Genomic DNA, 12,787 nt, shown 5'->3' with positions numbered 1-12,787 from the left:
TGGTATAATTATAGTTAGTTTTGTAAACATCAAATGTAGCTTCAGTTAGTTTGTTTTTTTAAAACCATTTTGGTTTTTATTTTATTTTGTTAATGAATTTTTTTTATTTATTTTTTTTTATTTTTTTTTTGTTCTAAAATAACCTTGCTTCACTCACAACAGAGCAGACTGCCTGCCTGTGACAAGATGGCCGCCCCGTGCGGACGTTGGATCCTCCTCCGACGTCGCCTTCTTCCGATTGCTCCATTTTGTCCAATCTTTTTTTCTCCGACCGCAACATTAGGTACACCGGCGCTGATTGCACTCCAGTAACCTTCCGTCCGTCGATGTCGTTTCTGCGTTTTGTGTTTGCGTTGGCGTCCAAGAGCAAAAAAAAGTGCGCCAAGACGCAGTATAAACGCGATTCATGTGTTTGGTGGCTCCCAGCGAGGACACGTTTGCCCCTCCACTGGGAATTATCGGGAGACCAATCATTATCTGCCCTCGCTGGCTGACCCGCCATCAATATTCTTTATGGGGAAGAATATTTTCTTTGCCATCTTTTTCATTTCAGTAAACAAGCGTCTTTGCTGCGCTTATGTAGGAAACATTTTGTTTTTGTTTCCTTCTCTATCGCCGCCGCAATATTTGACAAGCCGCATTCATTTTGTTCCCATTCAAGTCGGCACAACAAAAAATTCCGCCTAGCGACTGATAAAGGACGAGCAGAATGGAGTCGCAGGCAATCGCACAAAGCGACGCTTTTTTTTCCTTTTTTTTTTTCTTTTCTTTTTAGCTTTTCCTTTTGATGATGATAATTCCATTTCTGGGGGCGCCATTATCTTTTCACCAGCGCCTCCCTCTTGTGAGTCAGGCAACATTGTGTGGCGTCGCCGCCGCCGTGTGGGTTGTCAAGTGGGCTCGTCAGGCCGGATGATGGCTCCTCGAGAAAACAAACTCAGGGTCCTTCAGTCGCAGCTTGGGGGTCTGAAAAATAATTCAGGTTCAAGCACACATGTTGGAGTCTGGAGCAGGGTTATTATAGTTTGGGAATTTTTCATTTTATTTATTTATTGTTTTTTTTTTAATTAGTTTTCATGGTGGTTCTGTTAGTTTGTATTCATTTTTGTTATTTAATAAATGCTTACAGTTTAGTTTTAGTATTAGTTTTAGTTTTTTTCTAAATGTGTATATTTGGTGCATAATATTTTAAAAAAAACAGCATGGGAGTGAGGTCATCTTTTGGTGCTTTTCTATTGGCTGCTGCTAGATGACATCACTTCTGTATGACACGCTTTCAAATGTCCTTATTCTGGTTCATATCAAAATAAATCGACTTAAAACATGATTTAAAATCATCCCCAAAGGTTCATGCATTCATCACCAAAGACGAAAACGAAGGACATTGCGATAATTATAGTTAGTTTTAGTTTTGTAAACATAAACTTTTGTTTCAGTTTTAAAAAGCATTTTGGTATTTATTTTATTTCATTAAAGAGATACTGCACTTATTTAGCCATTTATAGCAATAAAAAGTTAATATTTTATCTATAATTAATTTGATACTTTTATTATTTTTCACGTAAAATTAGTACCTTTCAAAACGCATTTTGCCACTTGCTGTCGACCGAAAATTACATCACAAGGGCTCAGGTAACCAATCACAGCTCACCTGTTTTCTAGGTTCAGTCATGTGAAATTCACAAGCTGAGCTGTGATTGGTTACCTGAGACCTTGTGATGTCATTTTCAGTCGACAGCAAGTTGCAAAATGTGTTTTGAACGGTACTAATTGGACATGAAAAATAATGAAAATATCAAATTTATTATAGGCAAAATATTAATACTTGACTGCCTTGAACAAAATTGTTTTTTGAATTTTAGTTTTCCCATTAGTTTTAGTGAACTAAAATAACTTTGGTCTGGAGAATAATAACATTATAATATTGTTTTCTATACAAAATGTGTCATAATAACGTAACTTGAATCAGATATAAATAATGAAACCATTTGTTAGCTTGTCCGTGGCGTGCTAACATAAAGCTAGCAGAAGGCATAATTATGTGGTTTTGAATAAAAGTGGTGTGCTTCTCAATTAGGCCGCAACTATAATAGTATTGTGGCACTTTTAATATCACGTTTTTTAGTGCAATTTAATTTTTATAAGGCATGTTTTGCCCTTCTCTGTTTAAAATCTACACTAATTGTCAGATGAAGGGGAACGTAACATGCTTGTCAACCGAGTCAATATGTGTGCGTGCATTAGCGTAATATGAAATGTTATTAGAGATTGTATGTGGTTTGTATGCATTGCTGTTATGTACAAACGTGCAATATATATATATATATTTTTTTTTTAATATTGTGACCTCTTTTAAATATCGCCAACCTACCCACAATATCGTGATATCGTATCGTGATATTTGGATATCGTTACATCCCTACTTTCGACACGACTGTTTTGTTGGCTAACGTGAAGGCAAAAAAAAAGTTTGACACATTGTGAATTTTATTTCCTGACATTCTGTTTCTCCATGTCTTTTGCTGTTTTTCGTCAACGTATCGGTTGAAAAGTATTGAACAGTTGTAACGATTGACCTTACGTAACATTTCCGTTTTTGTTGAGACGTCAAAATAAGAAGAAAGAAAAGTGTCAAATCGGCGCTCAAGCCCTTTCCTGTTTTCGTCATCGTTGTGGAATATGACAGAAACGTTTGCCTGTAGTGGTGCTGCCATCTTGGTTTGTGACTTGACGGTGGACAAATGTGCAAGAGCAGCTCACCTGGCAGACGCTGGTGAGGTAAATGGCTTCTTCTTCTTCTTCCCGTGCGAGCTGGCGACGCGATCAAACATTTGTGAGGCTGGAGATGAGCTTCCTCCTCGGGCAGCAATTACAAATCCTCTCCACTTAATGATTGTTGAAAGAAAATAGCGACCCTCATTTGGAGGCCCTCCTCTGCCGCTCCCCCCTTTTCTGTTTTTTCCTCTCTCTCTCTCTCCTCTTGTTTTGCCGCAGAGGCGTTTGGTTCGATACTTTCCTCATTGAGGATGCGACGGGAGTCGAGCGTGTCATTATTCTTCCTTGGCAGGTGTTGTCATTGAGACCGTCGCCCGCATCCCGCCACTTGTTGTCACCGCTCAAAAAAAGATTTCCTCCTGTCATTTCCTCCGAGTCCCCCGAGCTCAGCCCGGTGACGTGCATGCACAAACCGGATCCAGGATGTGCGCTTTGGACAATATATCATCTGCTCTTATTTGGCCAAATGCTTCAAATGCTTCACAGTGTAGATGGACAACAACCCAAAACATACTGCAAAAAACAAATGAAGGGTTTTTGAAAGTGGAATATTTGTTATTGCACAAGTACGAATACAGAACAAGGAAATTCAGAATTGCAACCCGTCCAAGTGACATAAAAAAAACAAAACAACAACAACAATGTCATTAAAAAAAAAAAAAAGAAAAAAGAAAAAGAAAAAGGTAGATAGAACGGAGAAGCCTGACGGGTTGCCAAACAGCGTCACGATTTGCTTAGATGAAAAGGGAAACCTAAAGGATGGGGGAGGAACCAAACTCAAAAAGTGGCTGCAAATACCCTCAAATGAAAAATGAAGAATGAAAGTTGAAGTACATCTTTTTAGTTTCTTTTCAAATCCACTTTGGTGACGTTCAGTATGGAGGACCAAAAGTGCCAACATTAAATAAATAGATAAATACACCATTAATAATGAAAGTGTCATTAATTAATTAAATGTGTCATTTATTAATTAAATGTGTCGTTAATTAATTAAATTCACTATGATTTTTTTTATTTCTAATGGAAACACACCTATTTAGGTGAAAAGCACCACCCAGCCTATCAGTTGTTAGTTGTCACTAACTTTGACGGGCGAGTTTGACAGATAAAATAAATTCACGAAACACCGCAACACAGTGACCATGAACTAATTAAATAGAGAAATAAATAAATAAATAAATAAATAAATAAATAAATAATCATAGTGAATTTAATTAATTAATGACACTTATTTAATTATGTAATGGTGTATTTATTTATTTAATGTTGGCACTTTTGGTCCTCCATAGTTCACGTCCCAATTTTGATGGAGTCCCTGACTGTGTATGCCACTTTTGCTTTTTTTTTTTTTTTTTTTAAGGTTTTTTTTGTGGGTGGGGCCTGTCATGACTGCCAAAAACGTTTAATAACGTACGCTAAAATCCCAATGAATGCCGCAATCAACGTTAATTGATGTTTACTGCGTTTTTTTGTTGTTGTTGTTGTTGTTTGTTTTCCTCAATGGGCAGTACAACGTCTTGTGCAGCGCTGCTTTGTCAGTGGGGTTGAGAAATCAAAAACACCCACTATGACCAGCAGATGGCAGCATTGTATCTCTTTTTAATGGGCTGCTGATGTATGAAATTTCAATAAAACATGATGAATCTGATGAAAAAGATTGTTTTTCAAGGATGACGTGAGTTAGTTGTCAAAGTCACTGTTGTGCCGAAAATGTATCTTTTCACAAAAAGCTTGTTTTCTCCTCTTTCTTTTTCTATTGTCGCTTATGTCACTCAAATAACCTATCTTCACGAAATAAGGTGGAAACGTACTTTTTTTTTCTAATGAAAGAATGGAATCCAATCTTTATATGGTATCCACGCGCACAATATTCTGTTTGCCTTGAAAGATGAGTGAAAATTTTCAAAATCGCCTTGCAAAATCGGGGTTGTTTTTTGGATAGCGTTTGGCAGTCAGTGTTAATTTTCACCATTTTATTTTCTGATCCTGCCAGCTTAATTTTATGCGACTTTCAATCCATCGAGGGTCACAAATCACTTTTCACACAAGCAGTATGATTTTCTCTCTCAATGAGTTCAGAATCCAAGACCACTTTTTTTTTTTTTCCGTTGGAAGCACCTCGTCTTTTTGTTTGTCCAGTCAAAGCTCGGTCACAATCCTGTCAACGGAACCGAAACGGGTGTCCTAAAAATCCTGCTGTGACACCTGTGAGGCGGCAACCTCAGGACCAAAAAGGTTCCGTCGACCTTCCCTCCTGAAGGACGAAGACTCGTCCCAATGCTGCTGATTCAATTTGGTGGGGTGGGTGGGGCTTAATGATGGTTAGTTTTGGAGTCCCGTCATGTAGAAAATCCCAAGTAAGAGGACCGGCAACATTTGTTGGCTCCTCAACGATCCGCCAATGTCGGATTTCGCGACGGGGGGTGCCGGCTTGTTTTCCAGGCAAAGCCGTGCCACCGCTTGCCGGGCGTCACGTGGGGGAAAACAAAAGATGAAGGCGTTCGGAAACAGTCGTAATCCTTTTAAGTGTGGGAGGCGGCCGTCCTCTCAGATCGGGGAGGGGGTTCCGTCGTCTTATGTGAGAGTTTTTCCGTTTGTGCCACATTTCAACTAAGCCGCCGCTTAGTGAGTGCAAACAAAAAGTAAAAGCCAGAATTCTGTTTCCAAACACCTGTCAGAAATATTTGGCGTCAGTCACGCGTTCCTTATTTGCTTTTCTTTCCACGTGCGCATCCGTCGCCACTCGTTTTTTTTTGTTTTTTTTTGATACGCTGAAAAGCGAAGAAGAATTTTGACCACTCACAAACATCAATAAGTCACTTTGGAGCGAAAAAGCGTCTGTGTGTGTTGATCGCGTTGATCCCCGTCGTGCGCGGCCCGGCAGCGCGTGCCAAATTGATTCCCGGCAACAAAATGGAGGCCGGCAGGAGTGAAAGACGAGAGAGAAAGAGAGATCGAAAGGTCGCCGTCCTCGGCAGGTCGCTAAGAAAATCAAAGTGGGAGCTCATCGTTTAATCTCACTGCTTTTTATTTGTGTTGACGCAGCTGCATGGGTGCTCTTCGGGTAGACACTTGGGCTGTGTTTGTTTATTAGGGGTGTAACAATATCCAAACATCACGGTATATCACGATATGAAGGGCACGATACGATAATTATCACAATATTGTGGTGAGGTTGGCGATACAAAAAAAGGTCACAATATTCTTAAAAAAAAAAAAAAAAGCTCATACTGAAAAAAAAACACAATTTTGTATAATACAGCAATGAAAAATATAAAAATATTGTATAAAAAATTATATATAAATACAATATATAATGAGGCACTTGCTAATGCACGCACATACTGTGTCATTACGTTCCCCTTCATCTGACCATTAGCGTAATATTTAAACATAAAGGGCCAAAACATGCATGTGAAAATTAAATTGCACTAAACAAAAAAATGGCCACCAGAGGGTGCTAGAACTGCAGAAATGGAAATCAACCCGACTTTTTTGAACAGATGTGCTGCTTTTAATATCGTGACATGACGACGACGATATATTGTGGCAGTTTTAATATCACGATATCACGATATTGCCGTGATGGTTACACCCGTATTGTTTATACAAGACTAACATTTACCGGACACTTCATTAGGTACGCTATCTAAAATCATTTTTCAAATATGTCCCGATTGAACTGCCGCCATCACATGGTGTCCCTGGCATGTGCACTTTGGCCACCAGGGGGCAGTTGTGGTCAGATATCCGGAACCTAAGTGGTTATAACACTATATTAATATTAATGCTATGTGCTAGCCTGTCTTTTGCATTATGTTAGCATTTGGCTAGTGGACTTTCCTGAGATCAAGTAATTCTTATTGTGTGCCGTTTCTCTTGCATGCACACAATTGTCACGCTCACTTCATGTTCACAGTAAAATGACATATAACCAGGGTTATTATAGTTTTGGAATTTTCATTTTAGTTTTTTGTTTGTTTGTTTGTTTGTTTTGTTTTATTTAGTTAATTTCAGAGTGGTTCTGTTAGTTTTTATTAGTTTTAGTTATTTAAGAAATGTAGTTAAATTAATAATTAAATTAAATAAATTATGTGTTTATTATTATTATTATTATTAGTATTATTATTATTATTATCATTATTATTATTATTATTATTATTATTATTATTATTATTTATTAAAATGAATTAATTAAATTTAATTAATAAATTAGTTAAAAATAGTTTCATTTTAGTTTAGTTATTATTAGTTTCCTTTTTTTTTTTAAGTGTATTATTTGTGCACAATATTTAATAAAGTCCGTGGTAAAAATGAAAAAAAGAAACTAATTTCTTACCTAGTTTTGCATTCTGAGCTGTATATGTCTAATCTGTACGTATATCGTACATATAGTTTATACCAGGGTTCACCAATTCTGGTCCTCAAGGTCCGGAGTCCTGCAGGTTTGAGATGTTTCCGCACCACTAGCACACCTGATTCTTAGAAATCAGCTCATCAGCATGCCAGATACCGATCCTGATTTTTAATTTCATGTGTGTTGGTAGGCGGAAACATCTCAAACCTGCAGGACTCCGGACCTCGAGGACCGCAATTGGTGAACCCTGGTTTATACAGTCGTCTGTTCCCGAGATGATGGGAGGGAGGAGCAAGATGGCCGCCGTGTGACTTCAACGGCTTGCAACAGCTATGGGCTATCCAGTCATATATTCAGATCAGTGGCTGGAATCTATTTTGGATCTATTTTCATTCTTCTGTGACCAACTAAGCAATTTTAAAAATAAAAATAAAAAAAAAACAAAAAAAAACACACAACTTCTATTTTTAGGAGTTCAAATAGCATTTAGCAATGTTATTTTTCTCCAAAACAATTTGCTGAATTGTTTACTTATTTACTTTAAGTTTTGGGTGGGGACATTACAAGTGACAATTAATACTGTAAATTCTTTTTTTTTTTTTTTGGGCTGTGAAATGTTAGAAATTTTTAAATATTTTGTTGAATTGACCAACTCCCAATTTTATCCAGGTTTGTTGTCTTGAAATTTGGACTTCACTCAACTTTTTTTTTTTTTTTAACTCTTACTGCCACACATCAAAAAAAAAAACTTTGATATGACAAAGGCTTTGATCGTTCACAATTAGAGATACTGGCCATACTTAGTGTTTTTGATTCCACAACCCATTGACCAGGCAACGCTGCACTCATAGACGTTGCACTGAGAAAAAATAAATAGATAAAAAACTTAGTTGGCATCATTTAACATTTATGGTGGCATACGTCATGATTGTACTAATCGTTATTAATCGTTTTTCGGTCAAAGAATTAAGCAGAGTGGTGTTCCTAATGAAATGTCCCCCAGAGTGCATATTAGCCAACATGCCTTCAGCTTCCTCGACAGCCTTCAGATGAGAGTGAGGCACAAGTGTCCTTGAGACAAAGGTCGTGCGGGTCTAACCCCCCAAACCCCCCCCCCCCAATCCCAGACCGGCGTTGACCTCTGGGCTTGTTGTGGAGAGTGGCGAGAGGCCGACCAGGACGACGACGACGAGGCCATTTGGCATCTCAAGAGTTGATTACGTGAGTGCTAAATGATGCCGGGAGGGAAAATTATTCACAGAAATGATCACTTAATTGTGCTCAATGGCTTCTCGTGCTGTGTGTGCGCATTTTAGCGTTTGTCAGCATGTGTGTGTGTGTATGTCGTTATCAGGCCTCAAGGCCGCCCTCCAACAAGAAGCCCCCTCCACACCTCCGTGGCCTGTCTCCGTCCGACAGGTCGCCATGGAAACGCCGCTCTGAAGGTGAAGTGTCGAGATGGCAACAATTTACCTAACAGGGCTCATTTCGGGTTACTCGGAGTGAACAATCAGAGACTTTGTGAAAACACTTCCTGATTCCCGTATTTGGATTGGGGGAGAAGGTCAAAGTTGCCCTTTAAAATTCAATTGTGTTTTTATTTACTGCTTAAAAAAAATAGTAACAATAATTTAATACATACCTGGAATGGTTATAGGGGGACCAAAACTGCCAAAATTCAAAATAAATAAATGACTAAATAAATAAATAAATAAATACATAAATAAATAAATAAATAAAAGACTAAAAGTGAAAAGAGAAATGGATATAAAAATATAATTCAAAAATTAAATACATATATATATATATATATATATATATATATATATATATATATATATATATATATATATATATATATATATATATATATTGTTTGCTCTTTTTATTTTCATTTATATTTTTTGGGGGGGGGGGGGGGTAATTTTCAAATATTTGTTTTTTGTGCCACCTTGGTGCCGAGGAACAATGTTGAAAAGGGGTTGAAGAGTTTCATTCAGACAAAAGTAGTACTTTGGTTGCCATTTTGTGGTGCATCGATGCCAAGGACATCTGTTGAAATGATTGGAGGAGCGTTATATCGATAAAAGCAGTGCTTTGCCACCGTTTTGTGCCACCTTGGTGCCAAGGAACTATGTTGAAAGGGGTTGAAGAGTTTCATTCAGACAAAAGTAGTGCTTTGGTGGCCATCTCATGGCACCTCGATACCAAGGAAGTCCATTGAAATGAATGGAGGAGCGCTGTGTAGATAAAAGCAGTGGTTTGCCAGTGCCACCGTTTTGTGCCACCTTGGTGCCAAGGTACTATGTTGAAAAGGAGTTGAAGAGTTAATTCAGACAAAAGTAGTGCTTTGGTCGCCATCTTGTGGTACCTGGATGCCAAGGAAGTCCGTTGAAATGAATGGAGGAGCGTATTTGCCACCGTTTTGTGCCACCTTGGTGTTAAGGAACTATGTTGAAAAGGGTTGAAGAGTTTCATTCAGACAAAAGTAGTGCTTTGGTTGCCATCTCGTGGCACCTCGATACCAAGGAAGTCAAGTGAAATGAATGGAGGAGCACTGAGTAGATAAAAGCAGTCGTTTGCCACCGTTTTGTGCCATCTTGGGGCCGAGGAACTATGTTGAAAGGGGTTGAAGAGTTTCATTCAGACAAAAGTAGTGCTTTGGTTGCCATCTTGTGGAACCTTGAAACCAAGGAATATATTGAAAAATGAGTTGTGGAGTTTCATTTGGGCACAAGTTGTGCTGTGCCGCCATCTTGTGATATCTAGAGGTAAGTGCAACTTATTTTTTTTCTCTTTTTTTTTTTTTTGTCAATCATATGCAGTTTTTTTTTGTTTTGTTAACACTGCAATGTATTTTTGCTCGTCTTATCTGTGCCAGTGAGGCATTTAGATTTTTTTTTCTCCTGTCAAATATTTTCCTTCAACAGATGAATCCACCCGCCCGTGAGAGCATATTGAGCAGCAATCATTGATTTTCTTTTTTTTTTAATTTGTTTTTACCAACCTTTGGATTGCTGCGTTCATCTTGTTGTTGTTGGGCGTGAGGCTGCCGTTGCCATGGAAACAGCACAGTCCTGCCCTGTCCGTGCACCAGAGGCAGCAGAGCGAGTCCCAAACAAATCCAGCCCCGAGAGGGAAAAAAAAAATAAAAAATAGAACTCGAGTCGTGACAGCTGCTTGAGTTGCTTGACGGCGACCGAATGCGCAAACGCGGGCCGGCGCGCGTCAGTCAACCACTTCCGCGTTTTCAAACGGGGATCCCCGTCGTCCTACGTTTGGACGTATGACTCGTCCTCTTTTCGTCTTCTCATCTCTTGCCTGCTGCAATGCCAAACTCGATCGCGTGAATACAAACTGGAAGCGGCACACAAGCATCCACTTTGTGTGGATACAGTAAAGATCCCTGTTGCCTACATTCTCGCAGGCTAATTACAGGAACTTTTTTTCTTTTTTTGCAAGTCATGAATTCTGATTCCCCCCATCATCATCATCATCATCATCATCACCATCATCATCACACACACAAGGCAGTTTTCATGGTGCAATGTGCATTGCAATGCTGATGAGAAGTCAAGGGAGGCTTTGCCATTTCACGGCTCTCTACTCCCTCCTAGTGGACAAAGCAGGAGGTAACGCCTTGACATTTTCATTTATCAGTATTCACTTTTTTTTTTCTTTTTTTTTTAACAGAAGCCCATTCCCACCAGTATACATATTGTATATAAACTAAGAAAATAAATTTAATTAATTAATAAATAAATTATTGAATTAATTAATGTCTTACATGGAGTCAACTTCATGTCACTGTTTCAAACGTGGACTTTGTGAATGAAGGTGGTTTGACAGGTTTTTTTTTTTTAACAAAAAAAAAATACTAGAGGAAATGGGCTTCTGATAGTAATTAAAAAAATAAAAGAAAGAAAAGGGGGAAGGGGAAAAAAAGAACACCCCAAATTCCCAACGACCACTTCACCCCTGCTTCACAATCAGTCGCGCTTAACAAAAATAAAAATATATATATATATTTGCACTTCCAATTAGGCCTATATACAACAACTGTTGTCAACTGAGGGGGTAAAAAAACTCATTCTATAAGTCTTTTTTTTTTTTTTTTTTTTTTACATCTGTGCTGTTAAAGGTAGGATGAAGTTGAAGAAAGTGGCAATCCTAGCGTCCTGACGCAAATAGTGACATCATACCAGCTGATAACACCCCGCCTCCCGGAAAAGGTGTGTAATTGCCTATGGATGCCACAAGATGGCGGTAGCACAGCACTTTTCCCCCTCCACTTCGGATGGGCGTGGCAATGAAAAGTTTGAAGCAGGAAGTGTTCACTCTGCAAATAAGTACATTTCAGTTTGTACTTTTATTTATGTATTAATTTTTACATGTATTGAAGTACAGGATTTGAATTTACTTTTTTTTTTTTTTACATGCACTTGTACTTTATTACAGAATATGGATACTTTTGCAAAGTCTGTGCACCGACAACAAGTGTGAAACTTTTGTGCTTACACCTGAGGATTCATATAAATATTCCGTTTTGCAGAACAATTTTTAATGTTAAAGGACCACACACACTTGCTTAAACATTCTATAAATCTATATGACAATGTGCAAAGCAGCCAGTGCTAAGTAAGCACCTAAAAATTGTTTGAATAAAAAATTAAGGTAATATTAAAGGGTGTCGTTTTTCCCCTCTCGGTCCTGCCGGTGACCTTGCAGGGGGAGTTGGGCACAGGAATATTAATCATACAAGCCTCCTCCATTACAACGCATAATGCAGATGTATACAACTTGGCTACGTCTTGATGCTGTAAATTATTGAGGACAATTTCGTCTTCACGTTTTTTATGCTCTTTGTGCAGTTAACATGTAATCCGTCAAATAAATTGTGTATCTACAATTTGTGATACTCCACCACTCAAGATTTCTATGGGATTTTGCTGGTTACAAATAACAATAAAATAAAATAACTACAGTAGGGTAAACGTAGATAAAAAATGTACTAAATTCACATTTTTATCGGAGAAAATGGTAACAATAATGCTGCATTCGAGGATGGTCGGAAGTTTCCGAGTTCAAACCAGGAAGTGTGTACGGGAACGCCCTTTTGAAGTCGGAAAAAAAGAAGGACCCCGACATCACCGACGGACTACAAAGTGACGTCACTCTAAAACGGCGACCCCTTTGGAAACCCAGACCGTAATTGGTGAAACATAATTTCCTCAGTATTAACCTAGATAGCTTTCTTCATTCATAAATATTCGACATAACTTGACGTAACGTAACGCAACGTACGTGACAGTATGCCGGCTATCTCCCTGCATGAAATTATACGTCAACTACTGAACTGTATGGAAAAATGATTATGAAATAAGAATAAAACAATAAATGAAGCCAAATTGCGAAAAGGTAAATTTGCTGGAAGTCAAAATGGGTTTTAAGAAACAAAATTAAAAAAAAAAAAAATTACCACTAGCCGCTATTTTGGTTGCTTACTTTCGCCGCGAGGGCTTTCAGGTCGGAACTGGGAAAAAAACAAAACGTCTCTCTGATTTATCCGACTTCCGACCATCCTCGAATGCAGCATAAGGGTGGGCGGGGTTTTGTGAACCAATAAACTCTCTCTTGTTAGCTGTCCCTTCTCGT

This window comes from Festucalex cinctus, chromosome 20 (genome assembly GCF_051991245.1).
Source record: "Festucalex cinctus isolate MCC-2025b chromosome 20, RoL_Fcin_1.0, whole genome shotgun sequence".
Classification (NCBI taxonomy): domain Eukaryota; kingdom Metazoa; phylum Chordata; class Actinopteri; order Syngnathiformes; family Syngnathidae; genus Festucalex; species Festucalex cinctus.
Note: the sequence above shows the minus strand (reverse complement) of the source record.